Consider the following 15,418-nt stretch of genomic DNA (forward strand, 5'->3'; position numbering starts at 1 on the left):
GGGGGAAAACATAATGTGTTAGCAAGTAACAAGGGCAATATTGTCCATTCAAATTGTATTTTAATTATAATGATTTAATATTACTAAAAACAATTATAAACAAAAAAAATTACCAAAATAATTCATTTGGGTATATATATGATATTAAACTACATTGGAAAGGGTAAATATGATATTTGGAGTTTAAGCCGGGCAAATACGATATTTAGCTGTTTAGGAGAGCATATACGAAATTCTCCCTTATAAAAATATATTATAATTGTTAAGAAATGGTTTGTAAAAGTTTTAAGTATACATACATATACAAATGGAAAACATGAATAATACATACCAAATCAAACAAATACTCACAAATACATACCAATAAAATCAAAACATCACACATAAAGTATGAATGTTATGTACACATACAATCTCTTTGTATCACAAGTAATCCAACCCAACAAAATCTCATCAAACTCATTTTCTTATAGCTTCTAAATCTTATTCATGGTACACACAATCACCAATCACGTTTCCTTCTACTCTCCCACACTCTTTCTCTTCTCAAGTACATACATAACGGGAGTTTTTGACATTGCTTCAATTAACAACCAAATTGAAGTTAAAGTATTGACCAAGATTGAATATAAAAGAACATACCAGTGGATCGTTGTTTACATGTGAAATCAAGAGGATAGCAGCCCTTTTCCCTTGCTGCTGATCGAAACAAAGCCAAAAACACCCTGAACTTGCTGTTGTTATTCTTCCCCTTCTTCTTCGCTTCCAGCCAAGAACACTTTTGTTCTTGTTCTTTTGCTTACCTGCAACAAAAAAGAACAACGGCTTCCCCTTTATTTTTCCTTCTTATTTTCCTGTCAAACACCAAGAGAACAATCCTTTTCCCCAATCGATTTTCTGTCAAAAGCAAAGCCAAAATATCTAACTTGTTCATTCCATAGATTCATGATAAAACAAACAGCATCCCTAAAGACCATTTTTACCTATTGATTGATCGGAAACCAAAAAAAATAAATATAAAAAAATAAATAAAAAATAAATAAAAAGAAGAAAGAAAAAAGAGAAAGAAAGACCACGGGACTGCTGAAGCAGCCCCGTCCACTTACCTGCGACCATCGACGGCAACTCTTCTGTCTCTGTGTTTCTCCCTTTCTCAACGATGGATAGAAAACCACCGAACACCTCCTCCTTCTTCGGTCTGGTCACTCACCGGAGGTCGACATTTCCCCTCCTCGCTGACTGATTTGCCCCATCGGGCCTTCCCTCCTTCGCACCTCAATGCCAGAAGAGGACGAAGGCAGCCTCGTTGCTTCTCCCCACCTTCTTTCAGAGGCGAGTCTACCTGTGTCTAAAGGGTGTCCTGGGACACCCTTTAGTTCTAAATTTTATTTACTAGATATAGCATAATTTTTCTAGGACACCTGTTGGCAAAACAAATTGGACACCCTTGATAGTAACAAAGAAAAAAAATAAACGATATTTGCCAATCATAATCTATTTTCAATCTTTACAACTTTTAAAAAACTTAAGAGCAAAACAATAGGGGTTGTTTAAGCAACAAAATATTTCACGAAAATATAATAACAGATATTCTTTCAAACCCAAGACTCATCTAATTTAAATGTAGAAAAAATATAGAAATGGAAAAACAAAAAACCTAAAAAAAATTACGATTTTGTGGATTAGCCATTGTCAAAGTTCCTTCGTCTTTCTCAACTTTGGATTGCCACCGACCGCCGACTTCTTTAGTATTGCCGATAATCACGTTTTGGTCGCCTCTGTTCTTTAGTGGCCGCAAACTGTCTTGAACAGTTCTTGGTGTCAAAGGTTTGGACTTCTGATTGTCTTTAACATCATTATCTCCGGTTGCATCCATACGATCTCCGTCGCCGGCCCGTTATCGAACCGGACGGAATTGAAGAACCTGCGGGCGTCGACTTCTTCTCAGCATTCCATTTACTTTGGTAAACCCTTTACTCTTTTATATCTCGTTTTATTTAGAATTGTTATGTGGTGTAGAAACTAGAAACAATAAAGTGGGCATAGGTCACTGTATATATTGTATATATGAGAAGTCATTGTCTATGCCTCTATGGAAAAGTTATAGTCTGTTCACCTGCTCTTGCTTTTGTTATTGTATATGTCAGGCAAATTGTCTTTGTTTAATAAAGAATTAGACCAATAGGCTAGGCATATCAAATTACTTTTACATATTTCATTTATGTAGTTTGTTTTATTTATATAACTTTTACATATTTCATTTGTAGTGGTTGTTTTGTTTATTTATTTATATGAGTAAATATTTATTTTATCATTTTAGGTATAATGTTGATGTATTATAAAAAAAAAAAAGATGAAAGAAGGTCATTTATATAAGATATATTTATATAGCTTATTTCATTTATATAACATGTTCTGTAATATATTTTTATTAGATCTATATATTTATTTGTAGCAGTTGTAATTATTATTTATTTAGATGAGTAATTATTTATTTTATCATTTTACTAAAATTAGCATTGATATTGTCCGTTGCAACATCCACAGTGGAACGTGCTTTTTCTGCAATGAAGTTGATAAAGAACGATTTGCATAATAAAATGGGTGATCAATTTATGAATGATTGTCTACTGTCTTATATTGAGAAAAATGTGTTAGATGGTATTAGCAACGACATACTTATAGATTTTTTTAGGGATATGAAAACTCGTCGCGAACAATTGTAAGAAATTTATGATTTTTTTTAATTAGTTTGATCTTTGGTTTTCAAGTTAATAAATATTTTCCTAAGATGGTATTACCGACAAACGGACCCGATAACCATTTTTTTGACCCATTTATTTTATCATTTCATTTATGGGACACATGTTAGTTTGAATCCTAGATTCGCCACTGCCTTCTTTCTTGGCCTCGTCAAACCCCGGAGATGAACCGTCTCGCAGGCGATCGACAAAGTCACGCCTGCAAGCCTTCGTATTATCCCGTTTCCCTGTGTTCGACCACTGCTTTCTTTTCCGTTCCTTCTCCATTGTCCCTTCAGTCTGAAGAAAGCGACACGTATTCCCGTTGTTGGAGCCCTTTGATCGGATGAAACGAGACTAGACCTAAAAACGTGTTTTTGTTCTTGACCAAGTTAAAAGTCAAGAAACCCAAACTTTGATTAAATTTAATCATATTCAACCCTGCATTTGGATATTGTAACCCAATCAGTCCCTCCTTTGGTATGTCTCGATAAAAATCAGTCCTAATTTCCAAATAATAATCCCATTTATTCAAAAAGTTACATACGTTGCCCCCTATTGTTTGTTCAAGTTACAAAATCAGTCCCTCGCTTGAATTTTTTAACTAAAGCAGTCCTATTTTGGGTTAATTAAATTACCAAACAACCCCCAATAAATTATATTTGTTACGAAAGGTTCCGAGAATACTTCAAAGTTGAAGAATTATGAATTTGCGGTTCACACGACAAGTTTCTCAAAAGAATTTGAATTCGAACAACTCGAACTCACGTTTCAAAGGTGATTGATTACGGCCCCATTTTAATTTTTTAATTATTTCCGCGGGGGGGTGGGGGGTGGGGGGTGGGGGGGTGTGTGGGGGGAATACATTTCCTTAAATATTTTGCTTATACAAATCAATTTACTTTTTATGCGAAAATTCAATAAATCTAGTTTATAAAAAATATTATTATTTAACAATTTACCATATTATTACAAATAAACTAGTATAAAATTTTCTTATACCTAGTATGCTTATTTTATCGTGAAATAGCCATTTCACACAACAAATACTACATCTTACAAAATTAACTGATTTTTATGTGACATTGCATATTATAACAAGTACATTATGAAACTTCTTAGTATTTTAAGGATTCAAGCTATTAGTAAATATGTATATTTATATGTTTAAGTATACCACGTTTATACATGTGCATATGTTCATTAATTTGAAACATTCATTTTTATAAAAGCGAGCACATTACACTTTTACATATATGTCAAACGTAGTCGGTTTTTATAAACGTTATACAACGATATTCATTATGCCTAGTGACTTAATCACAATTAAGTTAGGGTTGAGAGCTATTCACAAACTTTTTAGTTAAGGGCTTTTTTGTGAGACGTTATTTATTAGTTGAGTTTAAACACTTAGCATACCTACTCTACTATAATCGTTAGTCTTCGGAGCGAGATACATATATATCGATCTATATGGGGTTGACATCCCCACCTGCGGTTGCTAGCTACAACCCTCAACCGATCAATCGAAGCGGGTGATCGGTGTCTACAATTTTTACTACAATGTCCAATTAAGCGTTGTAGGGGGTACACTTAGTTACATAGTTCGGTTATAGGACTCACTATAAACATTAACTAGAATATCTCTCTATCTCTCACTAACAACCATGGGCTTGGTTGCTTTTAAAACTATTTTTAAGTATGGAATTACTTAGCTACATAACAGTTTGGTTTTTAAGGATATTAAAAGGTTTATTATGAACCTAGTTTAAAGTATGGATTTACTTATACAAAAGATTCATTTTGGCTTTCAAGGATTTATTACAAACACAATTTAAAGTATGGAATTACTTATACCGAAATACATTTTAGGCTTTTAAAGACTACTTGCAAACATTGTTTTAACTATTGTTACACGTACATGGATAATACTTTTTAGACTTATTAAAAGTATTACAGCTTTTAGCAGAAAAGCTGTAACACTCACCAATCTTGTGTTTACCCTCAAAACTACATGTTTTCTTACGAAATCACTAAACAAACATTCAAGATGGATTTGATTACAGATGAACTAGTTTACTTGTTGTTGTATTATATGACTATCTATTAAGTAAATTCATGTATTATTATTATCTGCAAAATCCTTGTATTCAAACATCAAGACGGAAAGACGAATGTTATATTGTTTATTGTTGTACTTGTGCTATAAATTCAATTTACCTGTGACCTATGAGCTTAGTCGCATATCCCGGCGTGTTCCACCACCTCGAGCGGGGATGTGATAATTATTTAAACATCAGAGTACATATCATAAATTACCAATGTGAAAACTCTACTAGATACGGTGCAGTCACGTCGTCTCATTTTCTTTAGTATCGGAAGTAGTTGAAACCCTAAATTTAAAACCATAAGCAGAAAGCTTACCGAGTTCCCCAAAATACAACATACCATACATAAAATAGAGATTGCTATGTGCCAACCATAGCCTTGCCATTATTCCATGATCTGTATCCTAGTCTCTCCTTGCTAGGTCATGGGCCAAAACCCTAGGTCTTACAGACAAGTGCCAGGAGCCACCTCCTGGTCTTCCATGCAAGTATCACAAAGACACCTAGCATAGTACATATAACTACCAAAGTCCAAACCATGGTCTTACATATAATATTCCAAGAGTCGTATCCAGGTCTTTCATACAAAGGGATCACCCCAGGTCTTCCTATATAACATAAACCAACGGGCTGATATTGGTGCCTTTGACCCCCGAGTACGGTGAGGAGACTCACTTGAATCATAATGTTGACTGAAACCTCACGCAATGTCGCACTGATCACAACCAACAACTCTCAACGCAAAAAGATGGGTGCTAAACAATTCCTAATAATTCACACAAGTCAAACCCTAAGTCTACCTTCTAAAAATAGAGATTAACCAAAAGTCAACCCAAGCCAAAAGTCAATGGTCAAAGTCAAAGTCAACAGTCCATAATGTCAACTATTCATCCTCACGTCATGACCAAACCTTAGTCGCTTCGTGAGACCTCACTCAGTCTGATTCCAACTTATCTTGTAACGATGTAAATTTTCAAACGAAAATTTTCATTTTCAAAACACATAACGCTCATATATTATATTTCATAAAACCACAAGTGTCTCAAATGCTAACATAAATCCACAAACAAAAGTCAATCCCAGTATCCTCAACAAAGTCTCGAACATGTGTGTACAATCATGTCGTCGCCCTCCCGTGGTCCTGAGAAGTACCTGAAACACACATCACACACCATGGTATGCACAAAGCTTAGTGAGTTCCCCAAAATACCACATACACAAGTAATAAGCCTCTCATGGCTATAACTCGGCATGGACCCTCCAGTCTCATGCGTCTCGGTGTGGAACCTCCGGTCATGTGTCTTAGTGAGAACCCTCCGGTCTCACAGCTTGGTTTGGACCCTCTGGTCCTGTCTCAATGGAAACCCTCCGGTCCCACAACTCGGTTTGGACCCTTCGGTCCTATCTCAGTAAGCGCGGAATATAGCATATATATCATACCAACAAAATGCATAATATCACATAACTCAAGTAAGCACATAAGACCCTCCAGCCACACATATATACCACTCATGGTAAGTATAGTGAGAAGACTCACCTCATAAGAAATCGGATAACCTCAAACTCAAATCACCGATCTAGCCTCCGCCTATCACATATGATAATTATCTCAAGTTAAAAAAGGCACTCAAAGAAGCTAGAATAACCCTTCTACAAGCTCACAGAAGGGTAAAAGACCATTTTACCCCTCCATTGCCATAATAGTCCACAAATTGACCAATCCCTACAAGTCAACAGCAACGCTTACGCCGCGTGTACAAAACCTCTACGCTAGGCGTACTCCAACGCCATGCATGCATCTGGGATTCCCGGCCCTCCGATGCGCCATGCATGCATCACTGATTTGGACTCCCTAAAGGCTCTTACTCCATGAAGTCTGTGACTTTATGCCTTTGCATGGTTGATAAAGTCACAAACACCCAAAACTCTCATTCTCTTATCTCAAAATCCTCATATCTCATGCATGGGTTGATTCACATGTCTAAGTCTCGATTTTTATGACACTATATCACTAAAGACACTCAAAGGAGCTGATCATAGTCTCTAAAGCTTAATATCTCATAAATCATCCAATTTGGGGATCAAAACCCTAAAATGATCTAACACGATGCAAAAATCAATATAGTGAGAAAGCTTTGAGCTTTATACCTCAAAATGAAGCTCCAAACTCAGGTAAGCCCAGATCCAAAGCCTGGAATACCACTCCTTCTTCAAGGCTCCTTCTTCTCTTCAAAGAAACACAACATCACTTAATAGCTCACAAATGGACATACAAGCTCAATGGACGAGTATTTAGGGTTTGATAGGGCTTTTTGTCTGAGGATGGTGGCCAGGAATGAGGCCATCATATCCTTTATATAGGGACACTGTTGGATTAGGTGTCTAAGTTCATAACTATTTTGGGAATGTACTTGACCCGATTAGCATGGTCCATTTGGGTTGCATGGCATTGCAACACTTGGATAGACTAAATGAGAGAAAGGACACTTAAGGTTTATTAATATATTATAAGTTCTACTATATTAATAATATTATTTAATTAGTAATAATCAAGGAATTAATTTGGAATTAATTAAGTGATCAAAAACTTGTATAGTAGGCTAATGATCCATGGTTTGTATGGATTGGGCTAAAACCCATACGGTGCTCCATGGATAGTCTATGGAGGTTACAAACCCATGGATCATGGAATATGGAAATCCATGATAATTAGGGTTTACATGGTGTAACCCTTCTTGTGTCACAACTATATAAATATCCCTTGACTAACAAAAATCGGCACTACAAGCAAGTAAAAGAGGGCTAACTGGATTTTGAGTGTTAGTGAAATTCTCTCAAGGTTATTCCAAGTATTGTGGTGTCGTGTGAGGTTTTATTATTTAGTTGAGTCAAGGATAAGAGATCAAATGCAAATGAGCTTTGTTGAGTAGCAGGAGCTAGAGCAGGACTCAATTGAAGATTAGATGTAGATGAGCTATTGTGTCACACCCCAAAACCGAAACGGCGGAAACGTTCTGGGGTGGATGACGTCATGTCAAGTATCACAACATATGTAGTATAGTAATCAAAGTACAACAACCATTGCATTAATAGTAAGAGTTTTACAGGGTTTACATTACATAGAAACATCAAAGTAATACAAGTGGTAATATAGGTGCAGCTTGGTACTAAACTATCTTCACCAAAAGCGCCTGAGATGTACCTGTCTATTGCTGACATGAGAATACAAGTTATTTGAAAGCGAGTATCAGCATTTTTACAAATGTTCGTGAGTTCATAAGTATTTAGTGTCATTTTATCCAAATAACTTTATATAAGTAGTAGTTTTAAAGTATACAGTGAATTAGAGTCCTTTCCAGAAAATCCTATATTTTCTAATTAACAGCAGTCTTCTACCAAGACTGGAAAGAGTTGTGTGGTAAAAAAGTAATTTTTCCTTAACACTATCATTATCAAAATGTGGTATTGATTTTGAAAGAAAGTAGGAGAATATCAGGGAAAATAACATATGCCTCAGTAGTGAAGACTGCTGACTAAGGCATAAGAAATCATAGACTCCAGGAGAGTATCGAATGAACGGTACACCTGGCTCAGTCTAACAAAAGGGAGACACAGACCCCAGAAGGTATCAAATGAAAGATATGTCTAGCAAGGTCTAAAAAAACAGTGAACACATACCCCAGACAGTATCAACTGAATGATACGTCTAGAAAGGTCTAAAAACAGTGAATACAGACCCCAGACACTATCAACTGAATGATACGTCAAGCAACGTCTAAAAACAGTGAATATAGTGTTAAAACCCGTTACCTTAAGGCCATGAATTATAAGGTAACCCCGAGATACTTGTAACCATACTGATAGACACTAGAGAACTTGACGCCCTGCAAGCGTCGGTGTAAGTATGACATTTGTCACCCCTTGGCTTGGTAGGCCGTGGACTGTAGCAAGCAGTCAGGGTGCGGGGGTGTCAATCCCGTATAGATCTGTACACACAATGTCCGCTCTCCCTACAAGAGACTTTGGTTACCAACTTGACAACAGAGAAGGCCGTGTACTGAAGATGTATCTCGTGTAGTGAAATCTAATGTAAAATAATGGACTAATGATAGAGACTCACAACTGAACTGACTAATGTAAACCTATATGTCTATGCTTGTATACATAATATATAACTAATGATCAAACAATCTTCGGACGGATATCCGATCCCACCAGACCACATCTCAACGAAGAAAAGGAAATAGGGCGAACTAGCTTTCCTAAGTCCTTTAAACATTATTTATATATATATATATATATATATATATATATATATATATCTATACAAGCACATATATACATTTAACTAAGTAGAAGCATTTAACGAAGTTTAAGTGTTTAACGAAGTAGAAGTGTTTCACAAAGTATAAGTGTTAACAAGTAGGAGCGTATCGTGAAGTATAAGCGTATCGTGAAGTAGGAGCGTGTCGTGAAGTATAGGCGTATCGTGAAGTATAAGCGTATCAAGAAGTAAAAGTGTTAACAAAGTAGTAGCATATAACTAAGTAGAAGTATAACAAGGCAGTAGAATCTAACGAAGTAGGAATATAAAACATGGAAGAAAACTTCGGTGAAAATTTTGGAAAACCTTTATACTTAAGAAAATCACGACTTGGTATTCTTTTATAAAATAAGTTTGAAAACCTTTAGAAATTCTTTGGAAACCTTTCATAAACAAGTTTTGAATGAAACTTTGATAAAACATTTTGGGTAGAGAAAACCTTTGTTTAAAATGTTGCTGTAACGGAATTTGAAATAAAACATACAGCGCGAGAGACAATTTGAGAAGAGCTTTGAACAAGTGAAAACATTTTAGAAAACCATTTACAGTATCGTTCTTGGTACAACAGTTGGCAATGTAATAAATCCTTGTGCATACAGGTTATCAATCATATGTGATTGATATGATAAGTGGCATGTTTAACTTGTATTCCCCCCCCCCCACATAAAAGCGTGTAAAAACATTGAAAATGTTCATTCAGGGGTATGAACTCACCTGTTGTAAGTGGATCGAATGAAGGTGCCGGTTGGGTGCTCGGTGTCAAGTAAAGACTTGAACATACTTAGTGGCCTATTAACATATGATACATATGTTTACATACAATTAGTACATATAATACTAATTAAACAAGTATACGCATCCTAAAGTGCGGAAAACACTTTGATTAAGTGCTAGGGGTGTCCCGGGTAAAATTTAAGGGTGTGTATGACTTAGATAAGGAGTTTACTCTTCAAGAGTAAACTCTTAGGAGAGATTTCGGCCCTAAACACCTCATACCCATGAGTTTACGGCCGTAAACTCATGGATGAGGTTCTTGAGTGCTAAATGGCCTTTTACCAATTGAGGGATGATGCTAGGTTTTGTTCTAGAGCATTAGAAAGGGACTAATTCAAACATATGGACCATTTGATGAGTTTACAGTAGTAAACTATGAGTTTACGGCCGTAAACTCTCACCCACACATTCATTATGTGTTTTGAAGGCCATAGGTTAATCATAAGTGGTTCTATTCATTTTTACAAGTCAAGGGGTGAGTTCAGGGCACCATTTAACCCCTTTATAGGAGTTTACGGCCCAGGAACCCATTCATGAGGGGTTTACGGCCGTGAACTCCTTATGGAGTTGTTTTAATCGAGTTTAAGGTCCCTAACTTGTTGGTGGTTGATTCTAGAATTTAGTCCAAGGCTATTGGTGTGTTTAAGTGGCTTTTAAACACTCAATTATGAGTTTACTCCCCATGAAGGTGAGTTTACGGACCAAGCACGTTCTTGGGCAGTAAACTCCAGTTTACTCCCCAAAAGTTTAGTTTAATGTGTTCTAAGTCCGAATGTGTAAGTCCACAAGTCATATCTAAGCCTTAGGGGCAATTTGGAAGGGTTTTGGGGCTTAAAAAACCCCATTTAGGGGTGTTCACGGTCCAAGAGTGTTCTTGGGCCGTAAACACCTACTCTTGCCCCTATTTGATTCCTTAAACATGAATTTGCATGTTAGTTAAGCTATACAACAAGTTAGGGTAGATTGCTTACTCGTTTGGGGCTCGAAACGGGCGTTTTTGGCTCGAAAAATAAGTTGTAGAGAGAGAGAGAGTGTGGAGAGAGAGTGGAAAGAGTGTGAATGGAGTCCACTCCCCCTTATATAGTGGTTGGAGTTGGGGCTCAGTGGAAATCTACCCGATACTGCCGTTAAACGGGGCTTTTTGGTCGCACCCGATTAAACGGTTGTATTTTGACTTGGTTGAAACTAAAAATTTTCAAGGGAATCTTGTGGTGTTTCTAATTTATTTCAACCCTTACCAAGTCATTATAAAAAGTCCCAAAATAATTTAACCAGTCCAAAAGTTAACGGACAGTTAAATAAAACGAGGCTTATTAACGGAAGGAGGGTTTAAATATGACGGAATAAATTTCGGGTTGTGACATCATCCCCCTCGTTAGAGGGAATTTCGTCCTGAAATTCAGGTTTAGGCAAGGAAGTAGGTATGAATGACCGAGTAAAGGCAGGAGGGTACTTCATATTCGGTTTGCCTTGCACTCCCAAGTAATCTTTGGCGTGTGTCTGTCATTCCAACAAACCTTCACCTATGGGATGCGGATTCCGTCTCGTGTAGTTTGCGATTTCCTACAGGTATATCTACGAAGTTAGGATTCTCAGTGGTTTCTATTAAGACGAGTGGGATACAAAGAGTGACGTCGGGCAAACACTTATCAAGTCTAAGAAGTGGATTGATTTAGGGTCGAAACTTGTGGAATTTCCGAAAGTAGTAGTGGTCTGACGAGGGTTGGACCAATCTCCGTAACGAATCTCGGATGGTCCTAAGCTCTCGGAAGGGTAGAGCTTTTCAGTACTTAGAACATAGTGTACTTCTATGGCGAGATCATCACAGGCGTGATCGCCATTCCGAAGTTCCAAACATCCTTTCATACTGGGAGTGTAGACCTTCAGGTTGGTTCTTAGAAAGCTCGGGTTGTCCTTGGATTCGCGTTTCCCGTCAATTGGCTTTTAGAGACTTTCTAGATCATCGGATGGATTGCATGTCTAAGGGTACTTGTTTGTTGCAGAGTGTCTATCTCAATCTTGTGCAAAATGAACATGCACTTCTGATTCTTGAGATATATCCGACGGAAACCCTCAGGGTCGGGGAGATAGGGTTTCACCAGACGAGTGTTGGACTTTTCCGGGGAGGTGGTTCTACTATCTCTGCACGAGATAGTATTCTCAGAATACCTATCAGTCTAGTGAATCTCTAAGACATGCCCTATTCTCTAAGGTGTTGGTTTATTCTAGTAGCAGAAAGTGCGTGTTCTTGTATAACCCATCGACTAACACCTAGACTGGTGTTAATTCTATAATCTCTTCGGGATCTGGGTTATAAGGCTTAACGCAACTACTTTCGCACTTTGATCAAGTATTCTTGGCTGCGAAGGTTATCCTGTGGTTCTCAGTATTCTAGTGTTCGCTTCGGAGAATGCAGTCTATCGCCTACAAGGCGGCGGTGACTTCCTCCATGCGAGAGGGCGGAGGATCCTAGGCACTACTCGTCTGTAACGGGGTGGACGAAGTGCCTGAGTAGTGCGAACACCTTCTACAACTACTCTTCCGAAGGTTCTGAGTTTTCTCAGTCTAGATCAAATCTAGTGAGTATAGGGTTCCATCACTCGGAACTTTAATCTTCTCATCCACTCTTCTCAGAGTTTAACTTATCGTAGCTTCTGGATTTCCAGGATATCTGCTGAGATGCTTAATTCATGGGATTAAGCGTGAGTGGATGGTCGTAGTCAATGTCCTTGACTCTTACGACTTAGATCTCTGTACCAACTGAGGGTGTTAACTACTATGTTGGTTTAACCGGGATGACTACAAATTTCGGATTTGTGGTCATTATAGTAGCTCAACCCGCAATGGTTCTCTTGAATCTAGCTCCTATTCTATGGAACATGATGAAGGGCTTTGCTATGAGGTTCGTGGTAGAGCTCAAACTTGGCTTAACCACTAATACTTGGTGTATGCAAGTCGTATATAATTAAGGTCGGCAGGATGTTCAGTTGTGCGACTCCACCCCAGACCCACAACCCAACGAGGAATAGGGAGTAGGGAGGAAGCAGACATCTTAAATCTTTTTGATCTCAATTATATACCACCCTTATGCATATACTCAGTTATAGTGGTCAGTCCCATGAGTTATATCCTATTGATTCACGAACCTGATTGCGAGGTGCGAAGGGTCTTTCTGGGGGACCTACGGAGTATGCTTCGGGTGGTTATCGTCTTCTGGAATACCTGCAGTGTCTTTCGCTTCAGTTTCTATCTGTCTAAGGAGGGTTGGTCAACAACGCGCGGTACCCTTCTCTTGGGTATTTCGGAAGGTTTGAAATAAGAGTGACGACTGACGGATCACATTAGTCTTTATTATTTTATTTTGTTTAGGTTCGGAAGAACCTTTATCTGCCGAAATGGCTATGGTGAAAGTTCTTTTTACACAACACTAGGGAGTTACACATGGTTGCAAGAAGTCGAACCATGATCGATAGAGGCGTCGAAGTTGGCATACTTCGACATGACATAGAATGAGGGTCGATAGAGTCATGTGCCGAACGGGCCCAAGTTCTAGGCTTCTTGGGTTTTTGTCCCGTGTATCACTGTCGTGGATACTTGGACCGATAGAGTCGACGCGGAACTATAGAGGGTCCTGAGTGTTTCTGAGTAAAGTACCTTTTCATGAATGGATTCTCATGAGGCATTTCTATAATCGCCAACCATATACTAGTCATGTATAATTAAGGTGGGGAGGACTGTTGACTGAGTGACTCCGCCCTAAATCCACAACCAAACGAGGAATAGGAAATGAGGCGGCCTTCACTCACTCTAGGTCCATCCATCTCAATTATACATGGCCGTAACGTATATGTTTAGCCATTATAGTTTTACCTGATGAAATTTTTAAATTTTATAATAGTGCTGCGACTTTTGCCTTACTAAGGAAATATTTACATTTGAATTAGCCTTTTAATGTTTCCGGTTAACTATCTGAGATTGAGAGACATACCAAAAATCTACTGGGTTCATTGATGCTTCTCCCTAAGCATTAGAGTTACACTCCTCCTGAGTCTTTGTTGTTTCTTTCAGTTTGGATAGTTCTTCTTGAAGTGTCCATCCTTACCACATAGGCAGTAAAATGGGTTGTCTGCCACATTGGTGGTTGATGTAATAAACTCAACCAGGATTCTGCAGGCGCGAGCAGCATGGCCCTTCATATTGCACCTAGCACAAAAGAGTTCTCGACAGCTATCATGATAGTGGTAACTGCACTTGCTGCAGTGGGGAAGGTTTCCTAGGTATGGTCTTCTAGAGGTCAGGATGGGAGGGTTGGCATGGGTATTGACTGTCTCAGCTCGTTGCCCTTCGGAAGGTCCTTGAGCCGAGTACTTCCCTCCTCAATCTTGAGTTTTCTCTTTAATGGAGTTGGCTGAGGTCCTTGGGTGGTTGGGTATGCGGTTGAGGGTTGCTGTTGTGTGTGGTTGGGATCGAAATTCCTGATAGGGCTCTTGCTAACATTGGCGTTGTTAGCATTCAGCTGAGCCATGACAGCTGCAACGGCTGCCGAGACTGCAGTCTGGAAGGTAGCTTCATCGAGTAGGAGAGTAGGTTTCTTGCTAGTGGATTGGTTACGCTTACTCGGAGGCATGGTTTTTCCCTATACGGAAAGGAACTCAAGCGGATGAGAGACGATGGTTAACCCTGGACATATTTGTCCTTACTGTATTTGGCATAAATTTTTCCCGTGCCTCGGATATTGGTTGTCTGAGTGTCGGCCTACATCCCTATGATGTAGTCCTGGTATTCAAGGTAGGAGTATGAGTATCGGAAATAGCCACAAGATGGGAGTCATTCCTACTAAGTTACCTTTATACTGGGAAAGGTTTCACTCTCCGGCCTGGAAAGATTTGAGAACAGTTCGGAACGAAGACCGTGGGAAGAAAAGCTCATGAAGACTTATGGCTAAATGTCCTCAATAGAGGTGTTGGGATCCGCTCTAATCGTGTTATTGGCATCGGAAAATGGCGATTTACCTATCACATAGTATGAGTAGTGTAACCACTAACTCACTAAATTGTATTATTTTATGGGTGTATTAGCGTGACGAACACGAGGAAAAGACACTTCTTGGGTTCCATGTACTGGCTCCCTCTGTCTTTCTCGTATCCCTGACCGGGACCGACGTTGGTTTCCTTCGGGTAGTTACCTAGGGTTCTTTTCTCATGAAAACATATTAAATTCCTATTCCGCCTTTCTTCCGAACCTGACTCTGGATGTCATCACTTCATGATGGATGACTGGAAATCTCGGAAGTTTAGGCGAATTTCTTCACCGATGTCCCTAAAAGATATAGGCACTTGGTGAATTCAATAATCTCGACCTAGTTCATTTATTTCCGAATTGGAAATCTTCTCAATGAACCTCTTCTGGGTCTGAATCAACTCTTCTGTCAAGCACTGAAGTCGATAGGGTTTTCTACAGGGTTTGTGCGA

The 15,418-nt window shown here is 38.5% G+C and overlaps 1 long non-coding RNA gene across 1 annotated transcript; it reads right to left on the reverse strand.

Annotated features, from left to right (window-relative positions):
• Window positions 1-226: 226 nt before the first annotated feature.
• Window positions 227-2,025, reverse strand: LOC145057451 (uncharacterized). The gene is made up of 2 exons (XR_013686072.1): window positions 1,107-2,025; window positions 227-897 (listed from the first exon to the last, which is right to left on the reverse strand). It is a non-coding gene; the product is annotated as an uncharacterized LOC145057451 (long non-coding RNA).
• Between the last annotated feature and the right edge of the window lie 13,393 nt (window positions 2,026-15,418).

Source organism: Lactuca serriola, chromosome 6 (assembly GCF_051521515.1).
Source record: "Lactuca serriola cultivar US96UC23 chromosome 6, Lser_US96UC23_V15, whole genome shotgun sequence".
Lineage (NCBI taxonomy): Eukaryota > Viridiplantae > Streptophyta > Magnoliopsida > Asterales > Asteraceae > Lactuca > Lactuca serriola.